A 16,157-nucleotide genomic window follows, 5' to 3' on the forward strand; every position below is an offset into this window, starting at 1 on the left:
TCATGATGGTTGCATGCTCGAAGTTGAATAGCAATGGTTGGTGTAGAACCAAATTGCATGGGTCTAGGAGAATGTTTGGATGCTTAATTGAGAATTCTAAGGTCATGCCACCCAATTGGAATCATGATGATCAATTTGAAGATGGGTGTCAAAACAAAGTGTGGGATCCCGGATCACACAAGGAGAATCAAATTTGGGAGCCCATGGCTTGTGTGGAACTCCACCAAGGCTTGGAGTTATCATCTTTGAAGACTAAAGCTTATTGGAGATTCAAGCATTGGTGGATGTTCAAGGATACCTTCAAGCACAAGCCACCTTAAGAGGAGCTCCCCATAAGTCCAACTTAAGGACAATAAACAAAAGTGCTAGGTGGGAGACACCCCACCATGGTAAATTCTTTTCATTTTTCCCTTTTGTACATATTGGTAATTAGTTTAATTTCATGTTTTGTTGAGTTTATTGAGTATAATTGGTAGTCTAGTAGGATAAATAAGGTTTTATGGTGTTTTGGTAGCTGTTTGGAGGTTTAGAATGCTTGGATTGGTGCAAAAACATTGAAAAATTTTGAAAAACAGAGCACCATCCACGCGTACGCGCACTGTACGCGTATGTGTGTATTAAGCATTTTCACTCCTCCACTTGCACGTACGCGTGGATTGAAAAATTTCATCCCTCCATACATTGACCCGAGAGTTACGCCTATATTGCGCCAGCACCATGGCTGAGGCAAAAAAAAAAAAAACAAACCCGCGCGAACGCGCACCTGGCGCGTACGTATCCTTGATGCTAATTGCGCAATGCGCGCGCACTGATAGTGCCACCTGCCCTCCAGGTACATGTTCTAGAGAGTTGGGCCAACCTTGGGCTGACATTGTGCCCCACGCGTGCGCACACCTGGCGCGTACGCGTCCTTCTGCTAACCTGCGCATCGGCGCGTGGGCGTGCTTGACGCGTCTGCGCCGGTAAAAAAATAAATAAATAAATAAATAAGAGTTTTTTTTCTCATCTTCCATTTTCTTTTGACCATTGCATTCGCATACTTTTATTCTTCGCATTTTCATTTTGTTTTTATAGCCTGTTTTTACTTTATTTTTTTCGAGTTTCTTATTTTAATAATAGTGTTGAATTCTCTTACTCAATTGTTGAGAATTTCTTGCATTATTTTCGTGCTTCGTGACTTGTTTGATATTGATGGGTGATGAAACTTTTAAATCAATACTTCATCTTTTATGACTCTTGTATCCCTTGTTCATTGATATAAACTCATATTGTTTTTCATGACCCACTTCTTCTTATTTTGACTTGATGCTCAACATGCTCTTCATGCTTTGACTTTACTCTTGCATCAAGTGTTAGTTAATATGCCTTAGCTTATATTGTTTTCTCACTCACATGTTGTAGCTACCATGTAATGAGAACCATACTCTTATTTGGCATTAGCCCTCGCCTATGTTCTATTTGCTTTGATATCTTTGTTGTAGGCTTAATTTTCTTTCTTTTTCGTTCCTTTTAGGATGGCCACCGAAAGAGGAAAAGGAAAAGCTTCTAAATGGGGCAACAAACAAGTCCTTCCGCACAACCTTTTGGAGGAGCTCATCAATTGTAGCAACCCATCCACCTTGCCCTTCTTTGCATGCACCGAGGACGGTGCAAATTTCTAAGTGTAGGGAGGTCGTCCGACCGATCTCCATGGGTAACAATTTCCTATCAACACCAAATTTTAAATTTCTATCTTTGTTAGTTAGTTGTTGCATTGCTTGATAGGTTGCATGATAGTTAAAATTTGTACATATTTTACTACTTCTTTTTATTTTAGGACTACTTGGTTAGGGTGATGATTTCTTTTCCAAGAAAATTTGTTTTAGGGTACCCTACCAATTCGAAAAAATTTTTTTTCTTGTTGAACTTGCTTGAAGAATTTATTTTGGAACATGGTTTTTGAGCTAAGAACACAAGCATGTGAGTTTTGAGCCTAATTGTGTGGTTACATCTTATAACCATTTATTTTCATTCTTGTGTGTATTATTCTCTCTCTATGATTGTAATCTTTGATTTGTTTGATTCTTTATGTCCATTATTCCATGTATACATGCATTTATATGATTGAGGCCATCATTTCATTTAGCTCACTAACCTAAATAGCCTACCTTTCATCAACCATTGTTAGCCAATTTTGAGCCTATTTAATCCCTTTTGTTCTTAATTGTAGCACATCACTACCCATAAGCGAAAAATAGTAAATGTCCTTAATTTAGATCTTTGATTAGCTTAGGCTAGTGAGGGTTTGTATCATTTGGGAATGGGAAACTTGGGAACATTGGTTGAGATAAAAGTGTAATTTTTATTTTTATTAAGAATATTGGGAATTGGGTACATATTCATGCACTATATGTAAAACCATATGCATTGATATGTTTGTATATACTTTAGAAAAAATGATTAAAAAAAAGAAAAAGAACATATACGTATATATAAAAAAAGAAAAAAAGAGAGAGAGAAATCAATAAAAAGGGGACAAAAATGCCCCAAAGTAAAGTTCAATAAAAAAATCAATGCATATAGAATGTGAATTGAAGAGAATGCATGAGTATGTGAAAAAGTGGGAATCATGGGTAGCTAAGTTGTGTATTAGAATTGTATAGGTTGTTATATGTGTTAGGTGAGAGCTTAGGCTAATCAAAGATGCAAATTTTACCCTAGCCCCATTACAACCTATGAACATGTCATGATGAATGTATGCATGCATTGAATAATTATTGATTGTTAGATGAAAAACAAATTACGGAAAGCATGATTAGAAGAGAATTGAGTGATCGAGCCTATACACTTGAGCGATTAGAGCGGATACACTTCCGGTGAGGGTTCGATACTCAATTCCTTGTTCCTGGCTTTCATGAGCTTTTCTTCTTGCAAGTCTATTTGTGCTTTATTTTGATATTCAAATTGGTAGGATTCATGAATCGTCATATGATCATAGCCCTACTTATTCATATGTGTTCTTGGGGATTGATTTACTTTTAACCAAGTAGGTAGAATCATTTTACATTTAGTTGCATTCATATAGATAGTGCATATAGTTTATTTGCATTGAATAAATGTTCATACCCCTTTTCTTGTCCTTCTTTATTCTTAGCATGAGGACATGCTTCATTTAAGTGTGGGGAGATTTGATAAACCCCAATTTTGTGGTTTATCTTGTGCTTAATTTGGTGGATTTTATCACCTTTTCTCACATTTATTCAACGAAATAGTATGGCTTTGCAATTCTCCCTTGATTTGTGCTTAAATGTGAAAACATGCTTTTTAGGCCTTAAAATAGCTAAATTCAATTCGCTTTAATTCCATTCGATGCCTTGATGTGTTTGATGAGTGATTTCAGGTTCATAAGGCAAGTATTGGATGGAAGAAGTGAGGAGAGAAGCATGCAAAGTGGGAGAACTCGTGAAGAAATGAAGGAACCGTAAAGCTATCAAGCCTAACCTCTTCGCACTCAATCGATCATAACTTGAGCTACAGAGGTCTAAATGAGACGGTTTTAGTTGCATTGGAAAGCTAACATCCGGGGCTTTGAAATGATATAAAATTTGCCATAGTTGCCTGACGTATAGGGGCGCGTACACACACATGACGTGCATGCGCTGATGGATCAGCGTCGGTCCACTTTGGGCAACTCGTTGGGGGCGATATGTAGCTCATTTTGGGCCTAATCCAACTCATTTATGATGCTATTGAACCCAAGGATTGAAGGGGGGATGAACTAGGTAGTCATAGTTTAGTTTTCATCATGTTTTAGGGTAGAATTCTAAAGAGAGAAGCTCTCCCTTCTCTCTAGAATTTAGGGTAGTTTAGGTTAATCTCTCTCAATTTCTCTTTCAATTCTTGTGTTGATTTCAATTCTATTTATGTTTTACTGTTCTATTGTCTTAATCTTCTTAGTTTCTCTTGTTAATTTCTTATTCTACTTTCTTTTATGTTGATGAACATTGTTGGATCTTGATTTCTTTGAATGCAATCTTATGTTTCCATGCTCTTTTATGTTTATCTTAGTTGTTATTGTTATTTCTTGCTTGTGGTAGTCATGGGTTTCACTAATTCTAGCATTTTGTGATGTTTGCTTTTATTGCACTCTAGGTGTTTGATAAAATGTTTACACTAGTTTTTGAGTAGTTTTCTTGACTCATGGCCTAGGCTAAGGGAATTGAGTGACCTTGAGTCATTGGGTCTCATTGAATTGGTGATTTGAGAACCCTTGGTGATCAATTTGATACCCATTGATACTAACCCACTACTAATCTAATTAGTAGATAGGTTGGGACTTATGGGTTGATGTTGATTAAGCCATTTGATATACTTCAAGTATAGAAGTACACATAATGAGCTTAGTTCCTCCTAATTATCAATATTTGGTTTGTAGACAAGGATGGTGATCTCAATTACCTATGTCTAGTCAAGAGTACTTTTCCTTTATTTTATTTGTTCTTATCATTTTACTTTCTTGTCATTTAATTTTTCTTGCCATTTATTTTCTTGATAAAATATAAAATCAAACCCCCTTACATCTTCATAGCCAATAATTGATCACTTCATTACAATTCGTTGTGAGACAACCCGGAGTCAAAATACTTCGGTTAATTTTCATTGGGGTTTGTACTTGTGACAAATCAAATTTTTGATGTGAGAATTATTTGTTGGTTTAGAACTATGCTTACAACGAAGTAATTCTTTTCTATAAGAAGAAAATCTAGACCGATACGACAAATTCTCATTCATCAACAGCATCCAAGAGATGGCTGAGGACAGCGGCGAATCAAGCAGACTTGGTCACCCAAGCACTATATTGAGGCTGTGCAACAGAACAGGGGTAATCTTTGAGGATGCAGATACAGATCGGGTAAAGGGAGGCAGAGGAATCACTAAGCAAAGGATGGACGGTGTCACTGACACCCAAGAGGAGAGAAGAACTCAAGGAAGAAGAAAGAGACCACAAATAGAAGAGGGACAAGCTTCTGGCGCAATGGACTTGAGCCAGATCCAGAATGCCATTGTAAAAATGTCCCAGCAATACTTGAGGGCTCAACATGAGCAATATGTGAGAAATCAGGAGAAGCAGGAGAACTGGCAGCTGAAAATGATGGAGAAACAAGAAGACTTTCAAGCAAGACTACTAGAGCAACACAGGGAATAATCAAATCAATTCCAGGAGTCTTTCAATAAAATATCTGAACGACAGGAATAGCTTGAGGAATATCTTCAAGACCATAGAGAATGGAGGAATCTCCACAACACAGCTAATGAGGCCAGGAACAAAGATATAGTGGAATATGATGTGAACACTCAAGCGTGTCTAGACTACATAACCCGCAGCATGCCACTATTAAGCTGAGGAATCAAACCATATCAAGAATGCACTGAACTCATGGATTTCCATATAGCTCGAGCAAAAAGCAAGCAAGAAAGAATGAAGCAACACTTGATGGATGCTGGACTATGGGTGAGGAGAGATTTGGGACTGAAGACCAGCTGAAAGAAAGAAGAAGCAAGAAGAAGCAGGATGCCAAGAATAAAGGAAAGCAACCAGAGAATTGAAAGGTGGTGTTGCTCCTTGTCCATCAATAAGAAAGATTGTGTTTTCGTTTTATGAAGTTTAAATTCTGTTGTTTACTTTCCCTAAGTTCCAAAATAAATGTTCTGGTTTAAGTGCTTGTTTTCATCTTCATCAACTTAGATGTTATGACTTGTGCCTTTTGATTTTTGATTCAATAAGAGAAACATGTTGAAACAGGAAGTGAATGTCCAATGTGGTAGGAATGATAATAAAATTCTGTGGTGGTAATTTCTTGATTAGTTGGTAAGCACAATAATAAATGCTGCAGGATAGGATGTCTTCTTGTAGTGTGAACTTAGTTGCTGTTATAAAGCTTTCAATAAATAATTATCCTTGGAAAAAGAAAAAGCAAGAAAGGAAAGGAAGAAAAGCCAAGAATTGGCAACCAAAAATGAAAGAAACAGATAATAAGGCTGATTAAGCCATTTGATATACTTCAAGTATAGAAGTACACATAATGAGCTTAGTTCCTCCTAATTATCAATATTTGGTTTGTAGACAAGGATGGTGATCTCAATTACCTATGTCTAGTCAAGAGTACTTTTCCTTTATTTTATTTGTTCTTATCATTTTACTTTCTTGTCATTTAATTTTTCTTGCCATTTATTTTCTTGATAAAATATAAAATCAAACCCCCTTACATCTTCATAGCCAATAATTGATCACTTCATTACAATTCGTTGTGAGACAACCCGGAGTCAAAATACTTCGGTTAATTTTCATTGGGGTTTGTACTTGTGACAAATCAAATTTTTGATGTGAGAATTATTTGTTGGTTTAGAACTATGCTTACAACGAAGTAATTCTTTTCTATAAGAAGAAAATCTAGACCGATACGACAAATTCTCATTCATCAACAGCATCCAAGAGATGGCTGAGGACAGCGGCGAATCAAGCAGACTTGGTCACCCAAGCACTATATTGAGGCTGTGCAACAGAACAGGGGTAATCTTTGAGGATGCAGATACAGATCGGGTAAAGGGAGGCAGAGGAATCACTAAGCAAAGGATGGACGGTGTCACTGACACCCAAGAGGAGAGAAGAACTCAAGGAAGAAGAAAGAGACCACAAATAGAAGAGGGACAAGCTTCTGGCGCAATGGACTTGAGCCAGATCCAGAATGCCATTGTAAAAATGTCCCAGCAATACTTGAGGGCTCAACATGAGCAATATGTGAGAAATCAGGAGAAGCAGGAGAACTGGCAGCTGAAAATGATGGAGAAACAAGAAGACTTTCAAGCAAGACTACTAGAGCAACACAGGGAATAATCAAATCAATTCCAGGAGTCTTTCAATAAAATATCTGAACGACAGGAATAGCTTGAGGAATATCTTCAAGACCATAGAGAATGGAGGAATCTCCACAACACAGCTAATGAGGCCAGGAACAAAGATATAGTGGAATATGATGTGAACACTCAAGCGTGTCTAGACTACATAACCCGCAGCATGCCACTATTAAGCTGAGGAATCAAACCATATCAAGAATGCACTGAACTCATGGATTTCCATATAGCTCGAGCAAAAAGCAAGCAAGAAAGAATGAAGCAACACTTGATGGATGCTGGACTATGGGTGAGGAGAGATTTGGGACTGAAGACCAGCTGAAAGAAAGAAGAAGCAAGAAGAAGCAGGATGCCAAGAATAAAGGAAAGCAACCAGAGAATTGAAAGGTGGTGTTGCTCCTTGTCCATCAATAAGAAAGATTGTGTTTTCGTTTTATGAAGTTTAAATTCTGTTGTTTACTTTCCCTAAGTTCCAAAATAAATGTTCTGGTTTAAGTGCTTGTTTTCATCTTCATCAACTTAGATGTTATGACTTGTGCCTTTTGATTTTTGATTCAATAAGAGAAACATGTTGAAACAGGAAGTGAATGTCCAATGTGGTAGGAATGATAATAAAATTCTGTGGTGGTAATTTCTTGATTAGTTGGTAAGCACAATAATAAATGCTGCAGGATAGGATGTCTTCTTGTAGTGTGAACTTAGTTGCTGTTATAAAGCTTTCAATAAATAATTATCCTTGGAAAAAGAAAAAGCAAGAAAGGAAAGGAAGAAAAGCCAAGAATTGGCAACCAAAAATGAAAGAAACAGATAATAAGGCTAGACACCAATAGCTTGGACCTTAGGATAAATGCCTGTAATGCTATTGTATTAGGATTTGCTTGGATTATTAGGTTCTGAAGTATTTTAAAACTTGGTAACTTGGATTAACTAATCTGGGTTTACCAACCAAAAATCCACCATCAAGAGCAACCTAATTACAAAGCATTTAATGACCCAAAGAGGTGTTGGACATCAATGTCTTAGGATGAATTGTGAGCCAAGTGTCTGTAGTAAATAGGTGTTGAATTGAGCTAAAAAGCTTCTGCAACACTTAGCTACAATTGAAAAACAAGCTTCTGAAGCAAAAGAAAGAAAGAAAAAGTTAACAAGGATCAATAAAGAATAAGGCATTATAGCAGCAATTCTAGTTAACACTCAAAGAGACATTTCTTGCTTGGAAGCTGATAATAATTGAGCTGCATTCTGTCTGTATAAAACCCCATGAACCAAATTCAATTACCTGCTAAATAAGGACATATAAGCTTCTCTATTTTCTCTCATTTCTTCTCATGTTTTAGTGCTTGCTTGGGGACAAGCAAGATTTAAGTTTGGTGTTGTGATGACAAGTCATCTTATGCTAGTTTGACAAGCATTTTTCATTTATTTCATTAGGTTTTATGCACTTTCTGGCACAATTAGTAAGTGGTTGGAGTGGAATTTCATGATTATTGTGATTCAATCAAACATCATTTATTTTATACAAAATCATGAGATTTATGCAAGAACTAAGTGATTATTATGATTGATTCAAATTCTTGTGATTTTGGGTGAAACTTTGATTGCTTGTTTAGTTGATTTCAGGTGAGAAAATGAAGAAAAGAAGAAGCCATGCAGTATAGCGTTGCATTCAAATAATGAACGCCACGCTCACTTGCGGTGCGCACCCGTAACGGACGCTTACGCATTAGGTATGGATTTCTGAAGATCCACGCGTATGCGTGGTAGTGGGTGGCGCTTGTTTTCAAAAAGAAGGCTACGTTCATTTACTCAGCATTTTCGGGCACGTTCAAATTTGGAGGCAAAGTTTTGAAATCGACGCGCACACGTGCATGACGCGCACGCGTCGATAAAGCACTTGTGATGAAGCACGTGCACGCATGACTGGCGCCGAAGCCTGGAATTGAGATTTTACTACCCACGCGCACGCGCAGAGGATGCGCACGTATGGGCAGCGCTCACTAAGCTAATGTAGCGCTTACTAAGTTAATGCTATCAACGTCACATACGCGAGAAAGGGACGCGCGAGCATGTTTGGAGCTGAGGATTGATAGTGACGTGTACGTGTCGGTGAGCAAAAAGCGCAAAAGGACGCGCACGCGTCAGAGACGTGCACGCGTGGATGAATGAACGCTGCGCTCACTTTGAGAACACAACGTTCCCCTGGAAGCAGCAACCAAATGCCACTTTGATCTACTTCATACAAGGCCACAAAGCCCACTCCAATTACTTGAAGACTAAATTGGAAAGTGTATAAATAAGATAAAATTTGATTTCACAGGGGACTCTCTTTTAATTTTTCATTTTAGAATTTTAGAATTGAGATCAGATCTGAGTTTTTCCTTCTGTTGTTGTTTTCTTTCTTCTGCTGCAATTTTTGGTATTCTGCTTTTGGTTTTGGAACTCTGATTGGAGAATTCTTATGAATCTCTTCACCTTGGAGTGTTCTTTTATTTTTCCTATTTCTAGCTTTAAGAATTGGAGATCTGATCTTAATCTTCTTTCTATTTTTACTTTCTCTGTAATTTCTTCTTCCTGTTTTATTAAGAGAGCAATTGAGATCTTAATTTCTTTTCTGTTTCGTTATTCTTCTGCAATTGTCAATTTCTCTTTTAGGATTTTAGAATTGATCAAAGTTTTCTTTCTGTTTTATCTTCTTGTACAAATTCTTCATTTCTGTTTTAGTGCTAAAATCCTAACTGATCTATTTTCTTCATTTCTTTATCTAAGAGTTCTCTAATTCACTACAATTTACATTTTCCAGTTCTGTTTAGATTCCCAATACCCAAATCCCTTTAATCTTCATGCAACTTAAGTTTCCTAGCAATTTAGATTCTACAATTTAAATTTCTTGCACTTTAAGTTTTAGTTATTTACTTTTCTTGTAATTTAAGTTTCAGCTCTTTTAATTTCTTGCACTTTATGTTTCTGTAATTTAAATCTTCTGCACTTTAAGATTCTGCCAATTTTCATTCTGCACTTTAGTTTACTTGTAATTTAGTTCTTGTAATTCGAATTTCACCAAAATCATCAAATATTCGCTTAACTAAATTCATCACCATACTAAAGTTGCTCAATCCATCAATCTCTGTGGGATCGACCTCACTCTTGTGAGTTATTACTACTTGATGCGACTCGATACACTTGCCGGTGAGTTTGTGTGGAATCGCCTTTTCCTGATCAGATGCGTGTTGGACACATGTCAACATTCTGACCAACACGCAGGATGCGTGTTAGACATGTTTTTTTACACATTCACAATATTGTAATACACTTCAAATATCAATATTTAACCAAAATACTATCTTCATCTCCATATTAAAAATAATTTCTGTCAAAAGTGTACATCATTCTTTTTTTTTTGTACAAGTCCATTTATCAAAAATGGTAAACTATCATGTACTTGTTGCAATAGAATGAGAAAAGCTTATTTTCAAGTGTTCTATCTTGTTGAACATGGTCATAATTTAAAGCAAAATTATATTCATTAGTTTAAATGTTGTTCTAAGATCTTAGAGAGACATGTGTCTTGCTTCGTTTGAGGTTCTTGAATCAACTTGTCGTATCTTCTGCATCGGATAGTGAACTTAAAACCATGTTTTGAGGTATTCATACATTGAGTATGCCACTCTCACAATTTATACATTTCTAATTTGCAATAAATTATTTAGGGAGACATTCTCTAGTACTTCAAAATTAGGAAATTGTTAGAAACAAATTAATGAAATTTTTAATTATATTTATTATTTATGGACCATCAAAACTCAATTTGAGATACAGAGCTAACATCTTCCTCTCGCAGCCTCTAGACCATGAAGTGTCACACTTCAATGACCATTCTAGCATTAGTTATGACATCAAAATACCTTTTCCTTGTTATTACAACGACACATTGAACCAACTATCACTATAAAAAATAGTGTATTTTCTGAGGCTAAAAATCGATGGCTACGGTTTCTGTCGATATGTAAAAATCTGAAATTTATATTATCGACAAACCACTACAAGAAAAAAGGCCTATGGCCACGCTTTTTTCTTGCCACGCTTCAAAAGCGTGGCCAAAAGTGGTCAATGGCCACGCTTTTATGAGGGTGGCGATAGATTAGAGATTTGGCCACTTTTTTTATTGCCACGCTTCAAAAGCGTGGCGAAAAGTATCAACGGCCACGCTTTTGTAAGGGTGGCAATTGATTAGAGAAACGGCCACTCTTTTTTTTTTTTCACGCTTCAAAAGCGTGGCCATAGAGAGAAACAAGGACGTTTTGAAAGCGTGGCGATAGGGTTTCATTACGGCCACGCTTACAAAGCGTGGCCATATCCTAGTACTCTTTTGGCACGCTTTAAAAGAGTGGCCAAAAGGTTCTTTTCTGCCACGCTTCAAAAGCGTGGCCATAGAGCTCTTTCTTGTGCACATTGCCTTCGTCACTCGAAACTGTAAGACTCAGAATTTTCATAAAATTTTTTTGTGAACTAATTTCAATTTATTTATGTATTAAAGATTTTAATTTCAGAAATTAATTTATTAAAGCTAATTAAACCAATTTTTGATAATTAAATTCGAAATTTTATCTAATTTTACAACTATTGGGTAATTTGCATATTTAAATTATAAAGTTTAGGAATCGTAAAATAATAAGAATTTATATGATTTGATTGAAATAATTGTGATTCTAGAAATTAATACTTTAATTTTCATGAATAAAGAAAATTAATTATATTATCTATAGTTATCGAATTAGAATTATTTATTTGAGAATAATATGTAAATTGATAATTAAATATTATTTTTAATAAATATTAGTGTTGGATTAAAACAAATTTTCAATTATCTTATTACTCTTAATTTTATAGAATTATTATATTACTTATATAAATTTTATCTTAACTCTAAATTCCCAAATAAAACCCTAATTTTAATCAAATTAAACTATAACCCCCTCCTAATCTAACCTAACCACCGCCACTCATCTAACCTAACCACCCCCACTCCCTAACCCAAACTCAGTTCCATCCTTCAGAAAAAAAAGAGAAAGACAGAAAGAAAGAAAGAAAGAAACGAAGGCAAGAAAAAAGGAAACGGGGAAGGGGAAAATCAGGGAGGAAGAGAGCGCCGGAGAGGAGCCGTCACCGCGCTGCTCAGGATCGTGTCCCGCTCGCTACCGCGCCGCGCTCAGTGTCGTCCTTGCCATCGCAGCCGTGTCGTCGTCACGCACAAGAGGAGGAGAAGGGGAGCGACGGGGAGAAAAGGAAGGGATAACACCGTCACTGGGCTCGCCGCCGTTGCGTCGCAGAAGCTTCCAGTCCCGTTGCCGCCGTTCGCGCTGTCACCTCCAGCCCGCGCCGTTGCCGTTCATGAAGAGTGAAAGAGAGAGAGAGAGAGAGAGAGAGAGAGAGAGAGAGAGAGCTCGGGAGCCGAGGAGAGAAAGGGGAGACCCGTGCTCAGCCACCGCCGCGCCTCTGCCGCTGAGAAGCTCCGCTGCCGCCACTGAGATTCACCATCGGTAAGGGTTTTTGAGTTTGGTTTACCTTCGTTTAAGATTCCAAAAACCTTATTGTCCCTGCGTGTTGGTTTTAGTCACCGTCGAAGAAGCTTCAGCCGCCGCCATCGATTGTCACTGGGGAACAACCGCCGTGCCTCTGGTCGCCGGAATCACGGACTGGAGAGAAGGGGGCTGCCTCTCCTATTGCTGCTGTTTCGTTCTTTTATCGTAAGCTGTCTTTGTTTCCAATTCCATCGAATTCATTTCTGTTTTCGATTCCATTGAGTTTAAATTCTCTATTTTGCTGTAACCATGGTCACTGTTGCTGGAATTACTGATGCCGCTCTCGGTGCTGATTGGATTAACCACCATAGCTATTCTGCATCACCTTCACTTTCCATTATTTCGGTGCTGATGTGAGTTTTTATGAATTTATTTTATACTTTTCCATCATCGAAGAGGTAGATATCCCAATTTTATCTTCTGTGATTAAATGAATGTTAATTTGTTTTGTAATGCAGCACTACTTTGAAATGCAAGATGGGGTTATTCACGTATATCCAAATAAAGACTGTAAGTAATTAGTAATACACCAAGTTTCTTGTAGTGTCTGATTTGAACTACAGAATATAGGGAGCAGTTTCATTTAACAAGTTTCAGTTTTTTGTTCATTGCATCTGACATATTTTTAAGTGTCCCTGTCCTGTTTCACTGACTATTGTTTTCTCTCAGATCTATACTGCAGCTGTATCAGCAAAAAACTGGAAATGGTATGTCCGTATTTATTGTTTTCTTTCCCCATCTGGTTTTTTGGTGTTGGGCAAGAGGGATTGCACGTTTTGGTCTCCAGTTACTGCTTTCTCATTAACTGATATTTTTACAGATGTACCTATAAAAACTTAACAATAAAAATTAATAAGTAGCACTTTTCTCAATCAAAGAAAGGAAAGGGGCTGGGGGTGGGTTTAGTTATAAAACCCTGTTTGTCTAACTGTTTTTCTTAGGATTTTGGCAGAGGATCTCAGCTGACTCCTGTTTTACATCTTGGAGCTGGAGCATGTGCTGGAATAATTGCCATGTCCGCAACTTATCCAATGGATATGGTTCGAGGCAGGATAACTGTACAGGTACATCTTTACCTTCATTTTTCTGTTTACCAATTGCTTGGTTTGCAAATCACATAGAGAGAAGATATAACATTGGTTTTCTTCGTGTTCTTTGTGCTCTACTACTCTTAATATTTATAGTATGCTTTTTGTTGATGATTACTTCTTTACAAAGTTGATGATTACAGTCATGATCATAATGGCAAATATGACAAATCTTAATATCATGCAACTGATATAATTAACTCCTTAAAGTTCTCCACCCCCTCCTCTCCTGCTGTAGTGGCTGTAGTGCTGTTATTAGAATTAATGCTTTCTTATTTTTAATTGTTTTTCCTGTTCTCCAGGTTCCATTGTAGGTCTAAACTTTGCTGTTTATGAGTCTTTGAAAGATTGGTTAGTTAAATCCAATCCATTTGGTCTAGTGCAAGATTCTGAGTTGAGTGTGACAACTCGCCTGGCATGTGGTGCTGCACCTGGAACTGTTGGGCAAACTGTTGCTTATCCCCTTTGAAGCACCTTTAGATTGAAGGTGTGAGTATCATTTTAGAGAAGCCAATCCATGCATGTTGTTAGAATTTTAATTATTATTTTTTTAGGTGTTACATATCATAGCCCATATTGTTAACGTGGTTTCTCAGCCTGGGAAATCGTGGAATAATTATTGATTACTAGACCATATAATATTACTCTACTTAACAACATTATCTCTTTTAATGTGATCATAAATGTTCTGAGGAAATAGAGTGTTCATGCAGATGTCTTGATTAATTTCCAACACCTAGACTACATGTGTCAGCTTTCTGTTTCACTTGGGTTTTAGGTTTTTTCAGCACTTAGATTTGTTTTACAAACCAACTGCTGCTTTCATCTGCAATATCAAATTCCCTCTTCAGGTGGCTAGCTTTCCATTTGATGATCATAATTGCCCACCACTTCAACTGGTTATCTCTTTCTGTCATAGTGCATACTCGTGGTTGAAGTTAGATATTGAGAATGTTGTGGTTGTCCACTGTAAGGCTGGAACGAACAAGGTTGATGATTTCTAGTCTTCTATTATTCTTGAAGGTGAGTAGTATCTAAACGTTTTCTTCTAAATTTAATGAACCTGCTTTACATTTACTCCATCTTTCTGCTCAGTTTTATTTATATTTGGTAAGTTAAATGTGCTGCAGTTCTTTCCAATTGCTGAGGAGTCAATGGATTACTATAATAAAAAATGATGTGTTGATGGAAAAGGACTTGTTCTGCCCAGTCAGATTGTAAGTTCGGCTTTGCTATGTCCTAATTCAGCCGAAAATTGGGGATTCTGGAGTATTACACTCTTGCTTCTTCTTGTCTTATGTCTTACTTTATCTTTTATAACTTAAACATGTTTTTTGTTCCCTTGTTGATTTTGCTATTTCAGGGAAGCTGTGAAACATTTTGATCCTGGTCCTAGTGTTCCTCACAGCCATACCAAGCCTTATGTACGATCTAAGGGAAGGAAGTTTGAGAGGGCTAGAGGAAGAAAGAACAACAAAGGACTTAGTGTTTAAGTTGTATTGTTTCTGTATTTTTTTACCGTTTTTAGTTTTAGAATTTGAACTCGAAATTTATTTTGTATTTGAATATTAGTTTATTAATGTATAAAATAATTAAAGCAAAAATTATGTCACTAATAAAAATTGTCTTGCAACAAAAATTGCATACTATATTTATAGGTTTGGTAATAAAAAAGGATTGAAAATTTATATTGTGTAGTAATTAAGATCAAGTAAGAAAAAGAAATTTTTTTTTTAATTTAACAAGCCTTTCGCCACGCTTTTAAAGCGTGGCCGTATATCTCCCTATCGCCACGCTTCAAAAGCGTGGCTGTATCTCTCCCTATCGCCACGCTTCAAAAGCGTGGCCATATATCTATCTATCGCCACGCTTCAAAAGCGTGGCCATATCTCTACCTATCGCCACGCTTCAAAAGCGTGGCCGTATTTCCCACCTACAGCCACGCTTTTACAATTGGTGGTTTGTAAAAAAGCGTGGCAAACAAAAAGCGTGGCAATAGGCTGCAAAAAGCGTGGCGATAGAGCAACCGCCACCCTTTGATAGGTCACCCTTTCAAAAGCGTGGCGGTAGCTTAAAAAGCGTGGCGAAAAGCTATCGCCACGCTTTTTTCAGCTTTTCGCCACGCTTTAAAAGCGTGGCAATAGACGTGTTTTCTTGTAGTGAACGAAGTGTCAATTTTATTGAAATTTTATTAACAGTCTCGCAAACGGTCGATTTTATTGGATTTTTGAAAAATTAACACATTTAAAAGTGTCCGCTTTTGCCATCGGTTTCGCATATTATCAACTGCTTTATCATCAATTTTAATAGTGTTTCTTGTAGTTTATGCCATAATAATGAATCATCATAGCAAGCATGCTGATTACCACACTTTATTCTTCTTCTCTCACCACAACCACACAACGACGCATCCCTCTGCTGCTCTCAAACCCTATTGCACAACCTTAGCTATATTATGGTTTTTTCCTCTATTATGTTAATATACTCTTTTATTTGTGTGGGGTGAAGGGTTAGGAGTTATGGTGGTTGTGGATCTGAGGTTGGGAATAGTGATAGTGCTAGTGGCTATGGTTGATGGAGGTAGGATTAGATGCTCGAT

The 16,157-nt window shown here is 37.0% G+C and overlaps 1 long non-coding RNA gene across 4 annotated transcripts; it reads left to right on the forward strand.

Moving 5' to 3' along the window:
• Positions 13,006-15,067, forward strand: LOC110265909. Of its 4 annotated transcripts, none has more exons than XR_002352459.1 (5): positions 13,006-13,177; positions 13,423-13,534; positions 13,861-14,581; positions 14,689-14,775; positions 14,922-15,067. It is a non-coding gene; the product is annotated as an uncharacterized LOC110265909 (long non-coding RNA). The 4 variants fall into 4 exon arrangements; XR_002352460.1 differs by lacking the exon at positions 14,922-15,067 and having other exon boundaries at positions 13,012-13,177; positions 13,861-14,045; positions 14,410-14,581; positions 14,689-14,888; XR_002352461.1 differs by lacking the exon at positions 14,922-15,067 and having other exon boundaries at positions 13,014-13,177; positions 13,861-14,045; positions 14,478-14,581; positions 14,689-14,888.

The sequence above is a fragment of the Arachis ipaensis genome, chromosome B08 (assembly GCF_000816755.2).
Source record: "Arachis ipaensis cultivar K30076 chromosome B08, Araip1.1, whole genome shotgun sequence".
NCBI classification, from domain to species: domain Eukaryota; kingdom Viridiplantae; phylum Streptophyta; class Magnoliopsida; order Fabales; family Fabaceae; genus Arachis; species Arachis ipaensis.